Source organism: Eublepharis macularius, chromosome 7, assembly GCF_028583425.1.
Source record: "Eublepharis macularius isolate TG4126 chromosome 7, MPM_Emac_v1.0, whole genome shotgun sequence".
Classification (NCBI taxonomy): domain Eukaryota; kingdom Metazoa; phylum Chordata; class Lepidosauria; order Squamata; family Eublepharidae; genus Eublepharis; species Eublepharis macularius.
In genome coordinates this window covers 119112071-119133736 of record NC_072796.1, presented here as the reverse complement: position 1 = coordinate 119133736, position 21666 = coordinate 119112071, and positions in this window count along the sequence as shown.

Here is a 21666-nt window from a genome sequence, read left to right as displayed (position 1 = left end):
TTGAGAAGCTCGTTTAAAAAAAGGTGAGTTACTGATACACTCAGATTTCCCTATGTGCAGCCAAATTTACCTCCCACAAATACATTGACTTACTGAAAGATTATAACGGCAACAAGTGGAATAATAATAATAATACAAGGCAGATTCAAGTCTTTCAGGAGCAGATCAAGTGCTTCTTAAGTCCCACTGATTTTGGTAAAGGAGATTTAAGTGCGGGCACTACAATCTGAAATGGAGTTACATATTTTGAATTTAATCTGCTCAAAATGATGTAATTCTGTTTAGGATTGCTCTACTCTCCATTTGGAATCAACAGGGCATGAAGTGATAGAGACATTTTTCTGGATTATGTCCAAATATCAACCTTTGCATCCATTTTTAAAAGTAAAATAAAACACTTTGTAAGATATCTAAAAGTACAGAGAAATAATAAAGGACAAGATAAAATCCCCATGGCTATTGCTGCACATGTAGATGCGAGTCAGCATGGTGGTCAACAGTGCCCCTTTTTACTCTTTCCCTCCTTCAGCCATGTGCTTGAGTGCACAGCCACTTTTTCAACCCAAAACTCTATGGTTTAACCAGATCCTAGCACATCACCCCTGACATCATCATGACATCACTTCCTGGCCCCCTTATTTAGCTTGTGCTTTAATTCAGCTCTTCCTTTTTTCCTCAGGGCTCCTTGCATGCATTACTTGTCATTTGAGCCCATGAACTGGGGGAAATAGGAGGCATGTATAGTCGTTCCCTTGAAAGAGATGGCCAGCACTTTGCTGAGCATGAGCAATCTAGGGCCAGGAAGAAATAAGAGCATCAATGAGCTCTGTGCTAATGCTTTCCTGGAAGCACATATGTTTCTGCAAGGGATTGGATCTTGCCTAACTTTCCAGGGTCAAGATATTATTTTGGTCCAAGTAGAGAGCTTTTCTTTTAAGACTGTAGCATTACCTGCTATCAGTTCCTTAGATACTTATCAAGCTAGTCTTTATTTTAAAAGAAACCTGTTTTGGGAAGTATCTAAAGCCACACCTACCCACAGGAGGAAGGAAAGTTTTGAGCTTTGGAGATGACAAATAGTGCAATCCTAAGAAGAGTTACTCCAGTCCAAGCCCATTGAAATCAATGGGCTTAGATTGGTGTAACTCCTCTTAGGATTGCACTGAAAGACTAAAACAAGGAAAAAGTCTGACCAGTTTATTTTATTTACCCATTCATTCAGAACATTTTATCCTGCTTTTCTGGATGTTCAAAGCAGTTTATAAACATAGTAAAACAAAATGACAAAAATGCATTAAAGATTAAAAGAAGCAGCTGTTAAATGAAGCTGTTAAATAACCACAGCAGTTAAATTAGATCTTAACACCAGAAATATATAGCAGAAATTACAAAGCTTGTGAGGGACTGAATAATTTATGAAGAAAGGAGGTCACAACAAAACTTAACAACTTCTCGCCCAAAATGAGAACAAAACAAAACAATAAATGATGAAACAATACCTGGTACCTAAATGCATCTTGAGATACATACAGGTTGGGCGGTTGGTTTTGGAGAATGATGCAACATTGCCTGTTGGTTGCTTCTCACTTTCTTTACCTGTATACTTGTAAAATAAATACCAAAATACCAAGATCTTGTAGAAAACATGCTTTTGTACTGTTACAGCACAGACAATGAACAGTTATACCAACAATTGCAGTTATAGGATACATGTAGGATTGTACAACAGGGCTATGGCAGGGAAGGCGGCATGGTATAACCTGATCTCGTCAGATCTCAGAAGCTAAGCAAGGTCAGTGCTTGGATGGGAGATCAACAAGGAAAACTCTGCAGAGGAAGGCACTGGCAAACCACCTCTGCTTCTCACTTGCCTTGAAAGCCCCTTGCTGGGGTTGACATAAGCCAGTTGTGACTTGATGGTATATACACATGCACACACAACAGGGCTGCAAACCATTGCAGTGTCAAAATCATGTTTCCATGAGCCCAGTTCCAAGAGTTGTACCTGGGATCTCTCTGCCCAGTGTAACCAAGAGCCTTGCGGTACATTAAAGGCTATGACACTTATTGTGGTGTACATTTTTAGGAGAAACCACTTCATGTTATTTTGTCAGAGGCATGAGGTGAGCCCAAGCTGTCAAGTGACTCCTCCAAAGCCCACTTATCCTGACTCAGCTAGTGATGTGGGAGAAGGGGATGAGTCCAAGCTAAGCAGCCCTTGTGGTTCTGACTAGAGATAGGCACGAACAGCAATACTAACTAAAAAAAGCCATGAACAGCCCAATCAGCTGTTCGTGAACAAGCTGTTTGTGAGGCCCCATTCTAAATGAACATGTGGTCATTGAAAGCCTCCTTCGTTGCTGTTCGTCAAGCCAGACAATCTGGCACCTGGAATCAATTCCCTTGGCAACCGGAGGCAGGGACTGCCTGAACTCTGTCTGAACTCCTGCTGTTGCCCTGGAAACCCCAATCTAAGCCCAATTTAGCTTGATAGGCAGGTCTTCCTTTCAAGTGTGGAGCTCCAAATTTCTAACAAGGAAGCAAAGAGCAGGGGGGAGGGGGCTCCCAGCTCTGGTTTTGCAGACAGTGAGAGAGAGAGAGTTGCTGTTGGCATTTTGAGAGAGAGAGAGAGGGAGAGTGCATTAGAGTTTGAATTTTCTTTGTGTGTGGTGGGATAGCGATCTACCTTTTCGAATTCCAGGGCTGCCATCAAGCTCCAGGCCAAGTTATTATTTATTACTGGTACCTTTTCTGCTGCCTGCTCAGGTAGGGTTTCTGGGAGTGGTGTGGTAGGGATCTTGATGGCTGGAGGAGAGCCTGCTGGCCCCCACGAACAACGAACAATGAACATGTTTGTGACAGGATCATATTCGTCAGTGTTCATTGTTCGTGGATGGCAATGAACAACAAACACCATGTTTGTGTTTTTTTTCTTTTCGTGCCCATGTCTAGTTCTGACAGCACTGCTGAGTTTCAGTGTGGCTTGATTCTGGCCATTGGTGGCTCTCCTAAGTAACAACCAGTCAGGACTTTGCCAGGAAACTTCACAAAAGCCCTCATTCCCTCCCCCCTCCCCCGTGGTGACTCAGAGAATAGCAACATATTTCTTTTTAGTTAAGGACGTTTGTACAGGGAGCTGCTGAGTTCTGACCTTGAAGCTCAGAGTTCTCACAGACAGTCCAACCCCCAAGGGAGGGGGGTAGTGCTTTATGTATTTGTATCTAAAACTATTATGTCATTCCTAACCAAGTCTTTGTTATACCATGAACTGGCATTTTTGCAATAAAACTTCAAATAACCCCTCAGGAACTCCTCCAGTAAGTCAGGGTCTACTCCTTCATGAAGTGTTATCCTCCGCAGGAAGAAATATATAGTTTGATACAAACAGAAGAAGATATTTACAAAGTAAAACTCAAAGGGACTACCTGTAAAGAGACTTTGACATTTCAGAAAACAAAGGACAATGAAACTATCTTTAGTGGCACCTGGAAAGCTCCTGCCTTCCTGCAATGTGCAGGAGCTGGTTAAGTTCCTATGCAACTGTTGCCAGAGGCCACAGGGCAGTGATAAAGCTACTGCTTTGTCTGTGCAGGGGTCCAGGTTCAAGACCTGGCATCTCCAGTTAAAAAGAACAGCTAACAGGCAATGTGAATTCTACCTGAGACCCTGAAGAGACAATGCCAGTCAGTTTAGACAATTTAACATTGATGGACTCTGTCCTGGTCTGACTATTGGTGAGAAGCAGTTCCATGTGCCTTCTATGAGATCCAGACAAAAAGTTAAAGAAGTCAATCAGGGTGGGAACAGGTATCACTATCAACAGGTGATGAGCAGCCAAACGAGACGAATGGTGTTCTTGGATTGCTGGGCTTTCTGACCTTTCTACTGGCTGTATTCTGCTGTTGAATTGCAACCAACTTACGTCAACTCCTCATGAGGTTTTCAAGGCAAGAGATGAGCAGATGTGATTTGCCATTGTCTTCTTCACAGCAACCCAAGTCTTTCTTGATCTTCTTTGGTGGTCTCCTGTTGAAGTACTAACCATGGTCAACCCTGCTTAGCTCCTGAACACTGACAGTCTTGGGTTATTCTGGGATATTCAGAATGCTATTCTACTTTTACCCAGATGTATAATTCTGCCAACATAATGGTAACATTCCATGCACCTCATAATGTGGCACTGGCTTATTAAACCAAAAGACATTTTCTAGCCTTTAAAACAGCTGTAAGCTCCTGGGTTTTGGTTATGAAAGACTAATCTGACTAATGTTCTGGAATCTGCTATGACTTCTGTGCAAAATCTGATATGGGAGGAATATAAATAGGCAGAGAATAAGGCATGGGTGGACCAGGGCAAGGATTCTGTGATGCTCATTTGCATTCAATTCTGACCATCTAACCCTGCATGACCCCCATATACCCGAAATTTGATACTAACCAGCTATAACATATAGCACATCTGCTTCCTACCAGCTTTAGCAATATATATGTGGGAGGAGGGGATTATAATGAGTTTCCTGTACACAGTGTAATGGATCCTGTCAAGCTGCTCAGGCGAAGACTGAAATGGATTAGATCATTTACCTCAGCACTATCTGAAGTAGTGACCAACCGAAAGCTTCTATGAAGGTCACAAAATGAGCAAGAGGGAAATAGTTCTCCTCTACTGTTGGCCCTCAGTATCTCATAATCTTGCAATATAGAGGCTGTACCTACTGTCATGGCCAATAGCCATACTACCGCAGGCCTTCAGGCATAGATCCCCTATGGAGAAGCACCTAGGCCCAATATAAACATCACAGGAGAGCAAATCACATGGCTTGTGTGGGCAAATCACCTCCCTTTTTTGGCTTCTGCAGAATTTGTCTAATTTTTTGTAAGCCATTTGCTGTACCCCATCATGTTCCATATTTAAGTAAGCTTTGTAGAAAGAAAGAACGTTCTTTGTCATCTCTGAACTTACTGTCTATCAATTGCAAGGAATGACCTAGAATTCTAGTACTGTGCATGAAGAAAACCTATCTCTATTCACTTACTCCACAACTTTCATGATTTCTGTCATGCTACTTCATCTTTTTTTTCTAAACTAATAACCTCAACTTCTTTTAGCCTTTCTTCACAGGGAAGGTGTTCCAGCTCTTTATTTTAGATGCCCTGTTCTGCTTCTGCTTCAGTTGTACGATGTCTTATTTTAAATGAGGGGGTGATCAGAACCAAACACAGTCTTCTAAATGTGGCTACACCATAGACTTATATAAGAACTGCCGCTGTATTTTATCCAAGAGAAATTCACTCATCTAAAATGAAATAAATTCAAACTCGATGTGCAGATTTAAAAAATTCCTTAGATAAAACTGAAATAGTCCTAAAACAGGTTGGGAGGATATTCAGCGCCCCTGCTTACAACTTAATGAGAATCCACGCGTAAAATAGGGGCATTAAACGATGAGTTTAGAGTGTTTTTTTTGATCTTTTTAAAAATTTGAACTGATTTCTTTAACAGCGGATTTAGAAGTATTTGTACTAATTAATGAATCTGATAGCAGTTTCTTTGGTTTCAATAGGAAACATATTCTTAGGTGCAACTGCCTTCCTAAATTTGGATAAAACTGAGGGTCAAGCAAAACATGCAGGTTTTTGAAGAGCTGAATCTGGATTCCTGAGACAAAACTCAGGTTCCCCTCAGCCACACAACAGCTGTGGTGATGGCTGTTAAAAAATAAAGGAGAGCTCAAATGGCCTCAGAACACCATCACTGAGTGGGGGGGGGTGAGGAAGGGCTCCTCCCTCCCACCACAAGCTGTTTTCGCTGCCCCACATGGAATATTCTGTGCATGTGGAAAAGTAAAAACAGGGAGGGAACCGCTCCCTGTGCTTTTCTGACATGGGGAAACAGATGGGGCAGGGAGGCAGGAGCTTTTCCTTCCCCTGATGTAGTGTTTCTGAGGCCATTTGGGCTCTCTTTGTTTTTTAACAGCCATTCCCACAGCTTCTGTGTGTCTGTGTGGAACCTGAGTTGAGTCTGGGGAACCTTGACCCAACTCTTTAAAAACCAGCACATCTAACTTGACCCTAATGGATTATACTGTTCTCTCACCCGAAGGACAAATGATAGACAAACAGAAAAAAATATTGTATTGTCGAAGGCTTTCACGGCCAGAGAACGATGGTTGTTGTGGGTTTTCCGGGCTGTATTGCCGTGGTCTTGGCATTGTAGTTCCTGACGTTTCACCAGCAGCTGTGGCTGGCATCTTCAGAGGTGTAGCACCAAAAGACAGAGATCTCTCAGAAAAAAATATTACTCTTTCAGAGGAAGTTAAAATTCTGCTTTGCAGAGTTGGCGGTAGGATGTGTGACAGTAGTGGCATATTTGGGTATTTTTCCTTCCTAGAGTTGGAAACATCGTCTGACTGCTCTGGTTGGATGACAGTATAAGAATTTTCTCCTTTGTTCTGTGATCGTTGGGTTTACACTCTGAGGATACCCAGAGGTTAAGCTTAAAGTCTCTTCACAGGTAGTTTAGTCCTCTCTCCCTTATCTTTCTCCATCTCTTCTGAATTTTCAAATTACAGAGTTTGGGAGCTGTAAAGCCATTAGTATGCTAAATGCAGCCCATGATAAAGGTGGAGGTTTCCTATTGCTGTCCCAAAGGCAAGCTGACATCTGTGCACTCTTCTCCATAGATCCATATACAAAGACAACCTCTGAATCCACATCCTTAAAGGGAAAGTCAGAAACAACATTTATGTATGTATGTACACATTTAAGTATTTATTTATAGTCCACCTTTCTCACTGAGACTCAAAGTGGATCACATCGTATGAGATTAGTACAGTCAATATCAAGGACATTTAAACAGACAATGCCATAGGGTAAATAAATGCAAGTTTCCAAACACATAACATTAGCAAATAATCCAATACAGAGTTGAAGAGATGCTGAAATAGAGCATAAGCAATTCTAGAACTAACATTAGACTACCCAGTAAGGCCATACATAATGTAAAAGGTAGTACATGAGAGCACATACTTAAAGCAACAGATAGAACATAAGGCAATATAGTGGTGAAGTCTATGGCACCTAACTCGTTAGTGAAGCATCTCTTTGAGACCCCCTGCCTACAATACTGCCCTCCTAAATGAGTAAAAAAGCTCTTTTGTATAATTCAGTTTTGCATTATTTGTGGAAAGCCAGGAGATTGGGGGTTCTCCTGACTTCTTCAGGCAGGCTATTCCATGGGGCAGGGGCCAACACAAAGAATACATGTGTATTAGCAGCTGTTGATTTCACTCATGTGCAGGGTGGCACCTGCAGGAAACCCTGTTCAGATGGGCGAAGCTGCCCTGGAGGAACATAGGGAGGGAGGCGGTCTCATAGGTATGCCGGATCAAGGCCATGAAGAGCTTTGTGTATGATAGTCAATATCTTGAACTGAGCACAGTAACTGATAAGTAGACAATGGAGTGACTGCAGGATGGGAGTGATATTCATGCTCCTGCTCACTCCTTTTTTTTTTTTAATGAAATTTTTATTGGAATTAGAATCATTTAATTTCACATTACAATCATTTCCCGTTTCCCAATTTCTAACCCCCTCCCTTTCCCCCCTTTTTTGTAGACTTCCAACAGTTTTCCAACCCTTTGTCCCTTTTCCCTTACTCATTTTAAATTCATCTATCTAACAAACATATATTTTCCCTTTAATCTAAGCAATAATTCTTTAACTATTTTTGACACTCTATACCCTATCTTTAAGTCCCTTCTTCCGTATTAGACAAACAATTTGTCCCTTTTTTCATAATTTCATAATTTCCTGGTTTCAAATATTTCTATAAACCATATACCATATAAACCATATAATCCGTACATTCATATAAGTCAACCAATTTAACTTATAGTCTGTATATTACTTTTTCTACATATCTTGTCTTCATTCTACTTTAGTTATATTTAATTGTATTATTAATTCCCTCTTTCATTAATTATACATCTATATAACTATCATCAAAAGTTATCAATCAATTTGATCCATATATTTCTTCAGGTAGACTTATTCAGTTTAACATGTTACACGTTTATACCAGAAACAACATTAATTAGTCGGTCCTTATAGTTAGTTATTTTCTATCCATATTCTATATATTTTTCTATATATAACAATCTAACAAGATAACTGCTTAGACATTTTCATTTCTCTCTCTACCCTCTGGTAAAGTCACCCCCCTCTACATTTTGTCTTGTTTCAATAGTTCTCAAACTGCCACAGTTCTCCTCCCACCTCCCATTTCTTCAACACATATTGCTTCAGCTTCTCCCAATCTGTGTTAAACTGTCCTGAGTCCAGATTTCTCAGTTTTCTTGTCATTTTGTCCATTTCGGCCATATACAGCAATTTGTAAGTCCAGTCCTCAATAGTTGGCACTTCTTGTACTTTCCATTTTTGCGCATACAAAAGTCTGGCCGCTGCTGTCATGTAAAATAGCAATGTTCTATATTGGGCTGGAATGTTCTCCATTCCCAGGTTCAGTAGCAGGAGTTCTGGGTTCTTATTGATTTGAAATTGTAGATTCTCACTTATTACTTTTATTATTTCTCCCCAGTACTGCCTAGCTACCTCACACGTCCACCACATATGGTACAGAGAGCCCTCATGTTTTTTACATTTCCAGCATTTATTAGAAGTGTTCGAATTCCCTAGCGCAATCTTCTTTGGTGTCATGTACCAACGATAGATCATTTTGTAAATGTTCTCTTTGATATTAGTACACGTTGTAGTCTTCATTGTGTTTTTCCACAAGTGTTCCCATGCCTCCATTGTTATTTCTTTGTTAAAATTTATGGCCCACTTCACCATTTGTACTTTAACTATTTCATCTTCAGTATACCATTTCAACAGTACTTGATATACCTTGGAAATTTCCTTCTTATCCTCTTTTAAAAGTGTCTGCTCTAGTTCCGAGTTCTCTGTTCTTATGCCTCCCTTTGCACAGTCCGAATTGTAAAGATCTCTGATCTGCCTATACTGAAACCAATCATAGTTAGGTGATAACTCGTCCTGTGTCTTTATTTTAAGTTTGGAAGATTCTATTCGGGTTATCTCCTTATATGTTAAACACTGTTGCTCAGTATCGACAGCTCTCGGATCTATTACTTCATATGGAACCACCCACATGGGGGTTCCTTCTTGTAGAAAGTCTCTGTACTTCTTCCAAGTTGCAAATAGGCTTTTCCGTATGTAATGATGTAAGAACATAGAGTTCACTTTTACTTTTTCGTACCATAGGTATGCATGCCATCCAAATATTTTTTTATATCCCTCTAGGGCCAATAATTTCTTATTCTTCAGCGTCATCCAGTCTTTCAGCCACACTAGGCAGATTGCATCATAGTAAAGTCTTAGATTGGGCAGTTGTATTCCGCCTCTTTCCTTTGCATCTTGTAAAACTTTCATTTTCACTCGAGGCTTCTTGCCTGCCCAAACAAAGTCTGATACTTTCCTCTGCCATTTTTCAAACTGCTTAGAGTCTCGGATAATTGGTATTGTCTGTAACAAAAACATTACTCTTGGTAACACGTTCATCTTAACTGCTGCAATCCTTCCCAACCATGACAAATTCAATCTATTCCATTTGATCAAATCTTGCTCAATCTGAGTCCATAATTTTTCATAGTTGTTTTTGAATAGATCTATATTCTTTGCAGTCAGTTCAACTCCCAAATATTTCACCTTAGTTGTTACTTCACAGTCCGTTATTTCCATTAACAGTTGTTGTTTTTGCTTAGTCATATTTTTGCATAATATCTTTGACTACTTTTTGTTAATATAAAACCCTGCCAAATCTCCGAACTCCTTGATCTTCTCTATCACTTTTGGCATATTCTCCATTGGGTCTTCCACAATTAACATTATATCATCCGCAAATGCTCTGACCTTATAAGAAAAGTCTTTTATTTTTATTCCGCGGATTTCTTCATCTTGTCGTATTTGTATTATCAGTATCTCCAATACCAAAATGAATAACAGCGGAGACAACGGGCAACCTTGTCTTGTTCCTTTACTTATAGTCAATTTCTTAGTAGTCTCATCATTCACCACAATTGCTGCATTCTGGTCTCTGTAGATTTCTTTAACTGCTCTTATGAATCTTTCTCCCATTTGTAGCTTTTCCATAGTGGCAAACATAAAGTCCCAGTTCAAATTGTCAAAAGCTTTTTCAGCATCAACAAAGAAGAAACCAACCTCTTTATCACAACGCTTATCATAATACTCAATAGCATTGATCACTGTCCTTAAATTATCTCTGATTTGTCTACCAGGTAAAAAACCTGCTTGTTCCTCCTCAATGACTTCCGAAAGCCATCCCTTCACTCTCTCTGCCAGTATCTTCGCAAAAATTTTATAGTCATTGTTAAGTAAGGATATGGGTCTGTAATTTTTCACATTAGTCAGATCTTGGCCCTCTTTGGGGATCAATGAAATGTTAGCTTCCTTCCAGGTATCTGGAATCCGTTGATCCTTTAATACTCCATTGATCACTTCTTTTAGGAATGGTACCAGTTCATTGGCCATTGTCTTATAAAATTTAGCTGTAAGTCCGTCTGGCCCTGGCGCCTTTCCCAAATTTGTTGATTGTATTGCCATTTTTATTTCCTCATCCGTTACTTCATTGTTCAGTCTGTCTCTCCACGCTTCCGAGATTGCTGGGAGCTTCATTTTCTCCAGATATGTCGCTATTGATTCTTTATTCACCTCTTTCTTATTGTACAATTTAGCATAAAATTTATAGAAGGCTCTACTAATGGATGTCTGTTCCAAATACGTTTTGTTATCTTCACATATTTTATTTATTGTTTTCTTCTCCTTTCTCTTTTTCAATTGCCATGCCAAATATTTCCCAGGTTTGTTTGCCCCTTCAAACCCTTTTTGGTTCAGTCTTTTTAGATTCCACTCCAATTCTTTATTATTCATTGCTGTCAGCTGTTCTTCTAATATTTTAATGTCCTGATAAATTTTCTTTTTCCCTGGTCTCTTCTTTAACTGTATTTCTTTGGCTTTTATTTTCTCCATAATCTCCTGTCTCTTCTCCTCTTTCTTTTTTCTGACTCTTCCATTTAAGTCCATTAGTATGCCCCTAATTACCGCCTTGTAAGTGTCCCAAACCTTGTTGGTTGGTACTTCTTTATTCATGTTGTATTGTATGAAGAACTTTGTCTCTCTTCTCAGCATCTCCATATTCTCTCCCTCTTGAAGTAAGTCCTCATTTATTCTCCATCCTTTCCTTTTGCTCTTTCTCCCCAATTTCCACATAATTGGATTATGATCCGAGCCTACCATCGGCATTATTTCCACTTCCTTAGTCCATAACGCTAAGTCTTTTGTGGCCCAGATCATATCAATTCTCGATAGTGTAAAGTGTCTTGCGGAGTAGAACGTAAATTGTCTGCTTTTCGGGTTTTGTCTTCTCCATACGTCTTCTAAGGTTTCCTGTTGTATCAATTCAAAAAACAACTTTGGTAACAGTCCTCTCTTCTTTTGTGCAGTTGATGATTTTTTGTCTGATTCCAAATTTGTCACTCCATTGAAGTCTCCAGCAAGTATTATCTGATCATATGAAAGTTCATCTAGTTGCTTCCTTAAATCCTCAAAGAAGCTTTCTTTTGCTCCATTAGGTGCATAAATTCCAACTACCAGCACTCTCTTTGAATTCCATACACATTCCACTGCTATAAATCTGGCTTCCACATCTTTCATTACAAACGTTGGCTGCAGCTCCTCTTTAATATAAAGCACTACTCCTCTTTTTTTCTTATTAGAGGCCGCTGCAAAATCATTGCCCAATTTTTTTGATTTTAAATACTTTACATCTTGTTTTCGAATATGGGTCTCTTGCAAACATACAATATCACATTTTTGTTTTAATAGCCAGTGAAAAATGCTTTTTCTCTTATTCGGTGAATTAAGTCCATTTATATTCCAAGATAAAACTTTACACTCCATAATCATATTCTTGTTGCTGGTAAGTCCTTTTCATTGTCTCTTATAAATCGCTCCATCTCTCGTTCAGATCTGATGCGTTTTTTGGCCCCTCCAAATTCAAAGGACACTCCTTCTGGTAATTCTCATCTGTATCTGATTTTCATGTCCTTCAAAATCTGGATTAGCGCCTTATATTTTTTCCGGTCCAATAACACCGATCTGGGTAATTCCTTCATAATGATAATCGTCTTGCCATCAATCTCCAATGGGTCTTGAAACTGTTTAGTCACAATCTTCTCTTTCATATTTCGGGTCGTAAATTGCACAATCGCATCTCTTGGTAATTTCCTCTGGGTCGCAATTCTTGAATTTACACGATATACCACGTCCAGGATAGCCACAACTTCCTCCTCCTCCTTCCCCAGGTATTCAGCTAACACCTCAGTCATCTGTTCTTGCGCTGTCTTTCCTTCCACTTCCGGCAAGCCGCGAAATCTTAGCTGCTTCTCCATGTGTTTACTTTCCCCAACCGCCATTCTCCCCCTCATCAGCCTCATCTCTGTTTGTTGCGTGTCAGCTAAATTCTCCACCGCGCCTTCTACTGCTTTAACTCTCTGCTGCGTTCCTTGCAGTTCATTTTGCATTGTTTCCATACCTTTCTTTACTTCTGACAGCTCACTTTTCACTGTCTGTTTAACCTCTTTAATCAGCTCCGGTTTCATGTCCTTAAGTTCTTTAATCACTTCTAAGAGTTTTTTGTCTAAGTTCTCTATTGCCGATTGCCACTCTTTTTCCGACATCGTGGGGCTTGCCTTAGCTTGCTCCCATGAGTCCGCCCTCTTCCTTAACTCCATGGCGTAAAGTTTAGTGTCTTTTTGATTTTTAATTTAAATGTCCCAGTCTTTTTGCAAAGAAAAAACTTTTAAAAAGTCCAAAATGTCGGGCGTCTTTTCTCTATGGTTCTTCTATGGTTTTTGTAATCCAACATGGCTTACTTCCTCTTCTGCTGAAGCCGCGGCTTTTCCCCTTTCAAAAATGGCGATTCCCTTCTTCCTGCCCTCCGGCAGGGGCCGCTTCTCTCCAGCAACTCTATTGTTATTACGTACTTCCTGTCTCCCGACTTCCCACAGTAGCTCTCGCGGTGGTAAAATTTTCTCACAGCTCCATAACCGCAAGTATTCAAAACAATAGTCCAGATTCTTTAATAACTTCTTTAAACTTAGTCTTTTTTCTATTTCGACTCTTGCCGAGTCTTCTCCTCCTTATAGTTAGCCTGTTGCAGTTTTAAAATCTACTTTTAATCTTCTTTACTTTTAACTATCTGTCCCGTATCAGAAGATAGTGATCTTTACCTTCCCATTCACTTTCCGTGGGTTGTAATCGCTGTTTCAATCTTCGTTTCTCCTCCACTCCTCTTTCCCCTGTTGAAGCTTGGGTACGTAGGTCTTATGCCAACTGCATTGGCCCCGATACTGCCACAGAGATCACAGCCGACCTGTCACAGGGTGGGACCTCAAGGGTCGTGAGGGGGCCCATCGCGTAGAGCCCCCCCTCGCCCGAGATCAACACGCCCTGAGGTCTTGAGCGTTTTTTGCCTGCTCTCCGCCTGAGAGCAGTCGGCCGCGGGCTATTTTGCCCCCGCCGGCCGCTTAAAATGGCAGTCCGGTCAGCTCCGCAGTTGGAGCTGCATCAGACCTCCATAAATCCCAAACCGGAAGTCCGCTCCTGCTCACTCCTGATAACAGCCGAGCTGCATCGTTTTGCACCAACTGGAGTCTCCTAGTTAACTTAGACGGGAGAGCTATGTATAGCTATGTGCTAACAGGAAATATACAATATTAATACATTTTGTCTAAAGTCTAGGCTTGGGAACAATAATCATTTTTATTATTTAATCAGATTAGCCATGTAAAAGTATGATGTGAAAGTCTGGTCATGTAAAAGTATAATCAGAAGTTTCATGGGATGTATCGGTTGTTGGGATATACCATTTGATACTACAGGAGGGAGACTGAATGAATTGTTCTGGGGAGGGGAATTTATTTTTCCAAAACTCAATTTGTCACCTCCAACAAAGATTTGATGTGTACTTTTAATAAACTATCTTCTGTTATACAGCAGACTTGCCCAAAGTAATGTATTTAGTTTCCCGGATACATACAAAGATTTTACTAATAAAATATGAGATGCCTACACTGCCATACTAGAAGAGTGGAGACAGCCCAATGTAATAGAAGACTGAGATAAAAGCCATTAAAAATATAAGCACATTTTTAGTGTGCAGTATGAGCTTCCTTGGCTGTTAAATTCAAAAGCTGAGCTCTCTCATCACATATTTTGAAGAATGCAGAACTTCTAACATAAATAGTAAAACGTAAAAAAAAAAAAACCCTACAAACCCTCAATCCTTTCTGGCAAGAAAACAAGTGCATAAATTGTGTTGCTGTAAAAATAAATTCAACTTATGTCTTATGGATACAAATTCTACATTATTAAAGATATATGCTGTCAACAGAACAAAGTTGTTTGTTCTGCTGTTCCTTTTTATATTTCATTTTAAGGGTCATTCAGCCCCGAGAATCTGATCAGGCTGAGTTGGATATTGTTACCATTTCTAATTTATGGCTCAATATAAATATAGCCCTATCATGATTCCTGTCAGCTGAGAAATAAGATGAACTGGGTATCTTTGTAATATTCTCTTCAGTGGCATTTTCCCCTACTTGCAAGCAATACTTTTTTTTTTTACTAAGAAGTAAATCCAATTGATTGCAATAGGACTTTTCCCCAAGAAAACATGCTTAGATTGCAACTTCAGCATGCCTTCAGCAAGGGATGCTAAGTTTCCTTTGGGGGCACAATACTTCTCTTCAATTTGAATTTCTCATATCTACTCTTTTGATTTGAAAACCCCAGTTTCCAGTTGGTTTCTCCATTGTGCAAACTGGACCCATGTTTCTTTACCTTCATACCATTTCTTTTTTTGTTTCCTTCTATCAAAATTATTTTTTTTTAAATTTGATGATAAATGAATCAGCATTATATAAATACCATATTTATAAATTACACATATTGTACAAACCAGATATCATCTGCACACGGTAAGAATGAGCAGCAACCCAATATGATTGGCAAAAATAAGCACACCCTCATGAAGCTGCACTGATCTGGACCATTTGTCTGTCAGAATCAGTTTTATATGCTGCATTAGCAGCCCTCCAAGAAGAGGCATTTCACATCACCCACTACCTGATCTTTGTTTTTTCTTATTGGAGAATCCAGGGATTGAATTTGTAAGCTTTGGTATATAAAACAGGAATTATGCAACTAAGTCACAGCTCACTCTTCCAATATAATGCAAAGGAAAGATTTGTTTATCCCTGCACATGAAGGATTTCTAAAGAGTGCATGCACACTAGAGATGGGCACGAACCAAAATATGAACCAAAACTTGTGACGAACCAGGCCAGTTCGTGGTTCGTGAACCAGTGCTTTGTCAGATCCCATTTCTGATGAACCACCATAAACTTTAGGCTGGTTCGTTTGATTGGTTTTTTGGTTTGTCATTGCAGACAGCTTGGTACCAATCAATCAGTTTCCTAGGCGACAGGGGATGGACTTCTTGCAGACCTTCTGTTGACCCAGAAGTGACCGTCTGCCAACCTGGAAGTGACCTTCTGTTGACCCAGAAGTGACAATTTTCTGACCTGGATGTGACATTTTCACAAACCAAACAAACCAATTCACGAACCAGGGGCAGGTTTATGAAAGTTCGAGGTTCGTGGTTAGTGAAATTTGACAAAACATGAACCATGTGGTTCATTTTCCCCCCAGTTCGTGCCCATCTCTAATGCACACTAGCATGTACACATGCTTTTCAAACATTTATAGCTACTTGTGTTTAGCTGTCTGTCATGGAATGGAAAACAATAGCCCAGAGCTGAGTCATGGAGTCTCAGCAAAAGTCACAGTTTCTCTTCTTTTTTTAAATTTGTTTAAAGATTTTATTTAAAAAGAAAATATGTGAAAATAGAAAGTGCATAATAGATTATACAAATACTGGATTGGAAATTGAGTTGCGACTTATACAATCTTATATAAACAGTACATATAGAATTGTTTTGAGACTTGTACTAGCACTACAATTAAACTTACATTCAACTAATAAAAATACATTCAAAATTTACCATCCCTAAACATAGTTGCATAATAATTCTCCTTCCCTCTCCTTTCTTCCTTCCTTCTCCTTGGTTAGTTTTACCTATACAAACAACAATATCAGCTTTTTTTCTTTTAATTCTTGTATTTTTACTAAGTTGCCTTGATTAAAACGGCACTCCCGGTGTGCGCCCGCGCGCTTACCCGGGTGCCGCCATTTGCCCTCATGCATGGAGGGAGAGCCGGCTAAGTTCCCGGGCATTCGGGTGCTTGGCGTGGCGTGGCTTGGCCCCTTTATAAGCCGGTCCCGGCTTCTCCTCCTTGCAGTGCTCTTGCAATCTCGACCCGCCCTCCTAGCCCTATGTTACGGCAGTACAGGGGTAACTAGTCACTGGTTTTCAGGGCCAGGTAGGATTTTTTTCGCCTTTCACCTTATTGGCTGGTGGTGAGGGGTGTTTTTTCGCCTACCTTGTACTGCCGAGTTTAGATTGGTTGGGGTTCTTAGTTGTTCAGGTTTCTGGCAGGTTAGTTTGGGTAGGCAGAGCAGGCTGCTGAGCACCCAGTGGCACCTCCCCATTGGTGGGGAATGGGGGTCTGTCTCAGATTGGCTGGCAGGTTTTATGGCTGCCAGCTGAGAGGGCAGACTGCCTTTGGGACCCCCTGGAAAAGTCCTTCCCTCGGGCTTTACGGCTGGGGTGTATGGTGCTTTGAAAGGGGGAACCATTCACCTGGCCGGCTGGGTTACAGCCATGCAATGGATGGCTTGCGCCTAGGGCAGGGGGTGCTCGCCCAAGCAGGTCGAGGAGTTGGTCCAGGTGACCCCTTGCTCGAACTGTACCGCTAGTTACACACTTGCCGTTATTAAGCGTTTACTTCATTCTTAGGTATTGTTTGGTCAATAACTGGCCCTGTTTTCACCCAAGCCTTGTGTACGTCTCTTCATTCTGAATATGGGGGCAAAGTTAATTTCTACCTAAGTAGTCAAAGAAATCCTTCAATTTCCCCCAAAATTCAGCTATTGGTCTATTATAGATTTCCGTCATTTCTCGATGCATAAATTATTATGGATGCCTTCTTTAGCATCCACTGTCTCCAATTTAATATGTCTGCTATTTGGATTTATAATGCAATCTGTTATCTAAACTGATGCTGCTGCTTGATGATACAATTTGATTTTGGTACTGCCAGTCATTCTCGGTTTTTATTGTCCTGTAGTACTTTGAATCTTATCGGTTTCTTTCCTTTCCATATAAAGTCATTTATTACTTCCTGCCACTTGTTGAGAATCATTTGTTCTATAAATTGGAATCATATAAAATAAAAAGTTCAATTTAGGTAAAATATTCATTTTAACAGCTGAGATTCTTCCTAGCCAGCTGGGTGACCTTGGGTCAATCACAGCTCTCTAGAGCTCTCTCAGCCCCACCCACCTCATAGGGTGTTTTGTTGTGGGGATAATTATAACATACTTTGTAAATCACTCTGAGTGGGCATTAAGTTGTCCTGAAGGGTGGTATATAAATCAAATGTTGTTGTTGTTGTTAAATATATAATTTTCCCCATCTCTGCAAATCTTCAATAATTCTTGTCCAGACTTTTTGGTACTTGTCTTTATAAAGATTCTCATTTTGTGATGATACATCTATTCCTAAATATTTTATTGGCTTTGTAGTAATGACATGGTCTGTTATCTTTCCCATTTTTTCTTGTTCTTCTGTTGTTGTCAAAAGTAACATTATCTTTGTTTTCTTCTTATTCAGTTTGTATCCAGAGTACTGTCCAAATCTTAATATTTGTTTCATTATGTAAATCAAGGAAGTGTGTGGGTTTGTCACTGATATGACCACATCATCTGCGTGGCTTTTCATCTCATATGTCTTTGTCCTTCCCTTTATTCCAGAAATTCTACTGTCTTGTCTGATTCTGTCAAAATTTTCAGTGCAATAATAAACAATAGTGGTGATATTGGGCATCCTTGATATGTTTCTTTTGTTATTTCAATTTTCTTCGTAAACGAACCATTCACGAAAATTGTAGCTTGCTGATTAGTATAAATACTTTGGATCCAATTCAGAAACTCATTGCCACAATTCATTCTTTGTAATGCTTTCATAAGAAACTTCGATGAAACATTATAAAATGCTTTTTCAGCATCCAGAAATGCAATTTTTTCACCTTTTCTTCTTGAATATTTAATTGCACTGAGGAGATAGCTAGTGTTATCTTTCATATACCTCTTTGGGATGAAGCCTGTTTGATCTTCATGAATTACTTCAGAAATGCATCTTCTTAATCTCATCCAACAACATGAAATATGCCCTCATGTGCCAAAAATGTCCCTCTGCTCTGTACATTGGACAAACCAGCCAACCTCTGTGCAAAAGAATAAATGGACACAAGTCTGACATTAAAAATGGCAACATTCAGAAACCAATGGGAGAACACTTCAGTCTACCAGGACATTCCATCAAGGACTTAAAGGTCACCATCATTCAACAGAAACCTTTCAAATACAAAATCCAATGGGAAGCTGCTGAATTGGAATTCATATATAAATTTGACTCAGTCAGACTTGGATTGAATAGAGACTGTGAATGGTTATCTCATTACTAAAAGTAATTCCCTTTAGGCATTCTATTCAGATTCTGCCATGGAAGGGAGGGGTCACACTCAGCCTGGATTCTGCATTCTGCCTCTTTCATGACTTCTTGTAACTTATTCACATTTACATGACCCTCACTCCCCGCACCCTCCCTCCCCCTCTCCTCACTACCTATATATCTCTGGCACGTTTCTTCATACCCTCCATACATCTGAAAAAGAGAACTGTGGCTCTTTAAAGCTTATGCTACAATAAAGTTGGTTAGTCTTAAAAGTGCTACTGGATTCTCTACTATTTTGCTACTACAGACTAACATGGCTAACTCCTCTGGATCTATGACAAAAGTCAAAGTTTCTGATGGCAGATATGAAATTAACATAATGGGTCAATCCAGATTTGAAAAATTGGGAGGATTTTTTTTTGAAAGGCTCAGACAGATAAGGGGGATTTTTATTTTGGATCAATTGATAGGCTATGATTATGATTTGTTGTCTTTTTCTCAGCTGAAGTCTAGATATGAATTGTCAACTTCTGCCAAATGGCAATATTTACAACTGCTATGTTTGTTAGTATCTAAATATGGTCCTGCAGCGCTGAATATTTCAGAGTCTCCTCTACTATTGGAAACTCTCATTGAATCAATGCAGGAAACAAAACCTACAATATTTGGGCTTTTCTGCACACTTGACTTATTCCTGATTTTCTTAACAGTTGAGATTCCAAAGCATTGGAATCAGTTTGGGTGCAGTTATTCTGCATGTCTACCCTCCCTTTGTATTTTTAAAGTAATGGAATTGGTTTATTTTGTCATGCATGTGCCTTAAATAATCAGGATTTTCAAGTGAAGGAGCTATCATCAATGGTAATGTCATAGCACCTCCCTTTTTATTTTTGGTGTATGTGTATGACATTATATTGATATAAGGTGTGAATTTTTTTTAAAAAGATTGAAAATGAACACATGGAAAAGTCTTTGCATGGGGAAGCCAAAAAGGGGAGCAGCTCCACCTAAGTTGCCCCTTGCTGCAGTCCAAATTGGAGAACCCTGTCTGGCAAAAAGACAGGGGGAACGGTCCCAAACTCCAAGACAAAGGCACTCTAAGGACACGTCAAAAGACCGCTGCTGCAATCCAAAGCGTTATTCATAAATGCCGAGGGTCAAATCAAAAGGACAGGGAAGCGCTCACTCTCTCCGGCTGCTCCCGGCAGGAGATTGGCAATGGGTTTGCCTGGCTAAATTGTCCCGTTTCACAAGGCTCACAGCTTCATCAAAAGCCACAAATAAATTCTTGGTGTAAAGCGTATTTCCTTTACTGCAAAATAACCTGCTGGACAAGAATCAAGTTTCTTCTTAGTTTTAGTTAAACAAAATTTTAACTGGACAAGAGAATAGACAGTCTAGTTAGCTCTGGGCCAAGCTACACATGACGAATGACACTTGAACGGCAAGTGTATTTCTCCCTGTTCACTTGCCCTCCACTCAATCCACTTGCCGTTCAAGTGTCATTCGTCATGTGTAGCTTGGCCCTCTGTCGGCCCTGTGAATCAGGAAGCTAGTGTGTGTGTGTGTGTGTGTGTGTGTGTGTGTGTGTGTGTGTGTGTGTGTGTGAGAGAGAGAGAGAGAGGGGGGGGGTTAGAATGTCACATCTCATATTCTAATTGGAAATAACCTTCAAATCTTTGGCTGTAGATGTCTAGTTTTATGATATAATGTTTAGTTAGTAAAATCTGTCCTTGGTTTAAAAGAACTGTGCAATGTACTCTTGGAATGAAGACAGTTCACCCACCATGAGCTAGATGGAAGAAGTGATTTAAGCCATAGTATGCATACTTAAGCACAAGAGATTGGATAGCTTTTATTTATATAGCTGTGTTTATTTTTATATAGATGGAATCATGTTGGCTCTATCTAGTGGATGTCTGCAGAACTGCACACTTCCCTGGAGCTAATTTTTTCTTCTTCTGTCAGCCTGAAGAACTTGTATATGGGGGGGGGGGGAGGAAGTTATGTGATATCCTTGCGTCCTGTTTCTGAAAAATACTAGCAAGGTGTGAAATACACCGACACGATTATAATTTTAATTATGTTTTCTTGAATTTTCCATGGAAATCTTAAGCATTGTACTTTCATGGAAAATCTGTCTCTCTATTTGAATGTAGACCAGTTGGATTCTGGTAGTCTTAATGGAATATTAGAAAAGTATTGATCAGCTATGGTCAGAATCCACCCCCCTGGCTCACGTGAGCTGGCAGCTCCCAGGAGCTTTGAGAGGTAGAGACACTGGAAACTGGCCTCACACAATTCTGGGCTGTCACTTTCAAGTATGTACCCAGAATTCACATCATGGGATTGCATAATGCCAGTTCCTCCAATACCACCCCCATTTTGTTCCAGCTGCTCCACAAAGCAATAGTGGGAGCCGAGGGGCTGGAAATGGGAGCACTCTACTTTGAGGACGCAGAAAATAACACTTTTCAGACATTACAGTCCACATGTACTGGCAGTCCAGCAGTGGCAGGTAGATCCTTCTGATATGTGTTGTTTTGCCATGTGGTCTGAAAGGGACAGCACACACTACGCACCAAAACCTGAAAATGCAGAGGCTGTATATGCATGCAAAATTGGTGCATTTTCCATTTCAGACAATGAGGTACTAAGAATCTAAAGATTCTCCAACTGCCCAGTCTGTTGTAGATTCACTATGGGAGAGCAAAACAGTCTCTCTATCTCTTCACTGCAGCTATTTGCCATGCGCTGTTAGCCACTGAGAGTGTGCATCTAGAAAATTTTTGTTGTTTGAGTGACATATTTATCATGACTGGGTAGTTTTCCTGTGGGGCGTTGCCGGGTTAGGGAAGAAATTTTTCAGTTTTTTTTCATGACTGTTCCTTTCAATAGGGAAGGGGAGGGGCCAGTTGAAGGTGCTGAG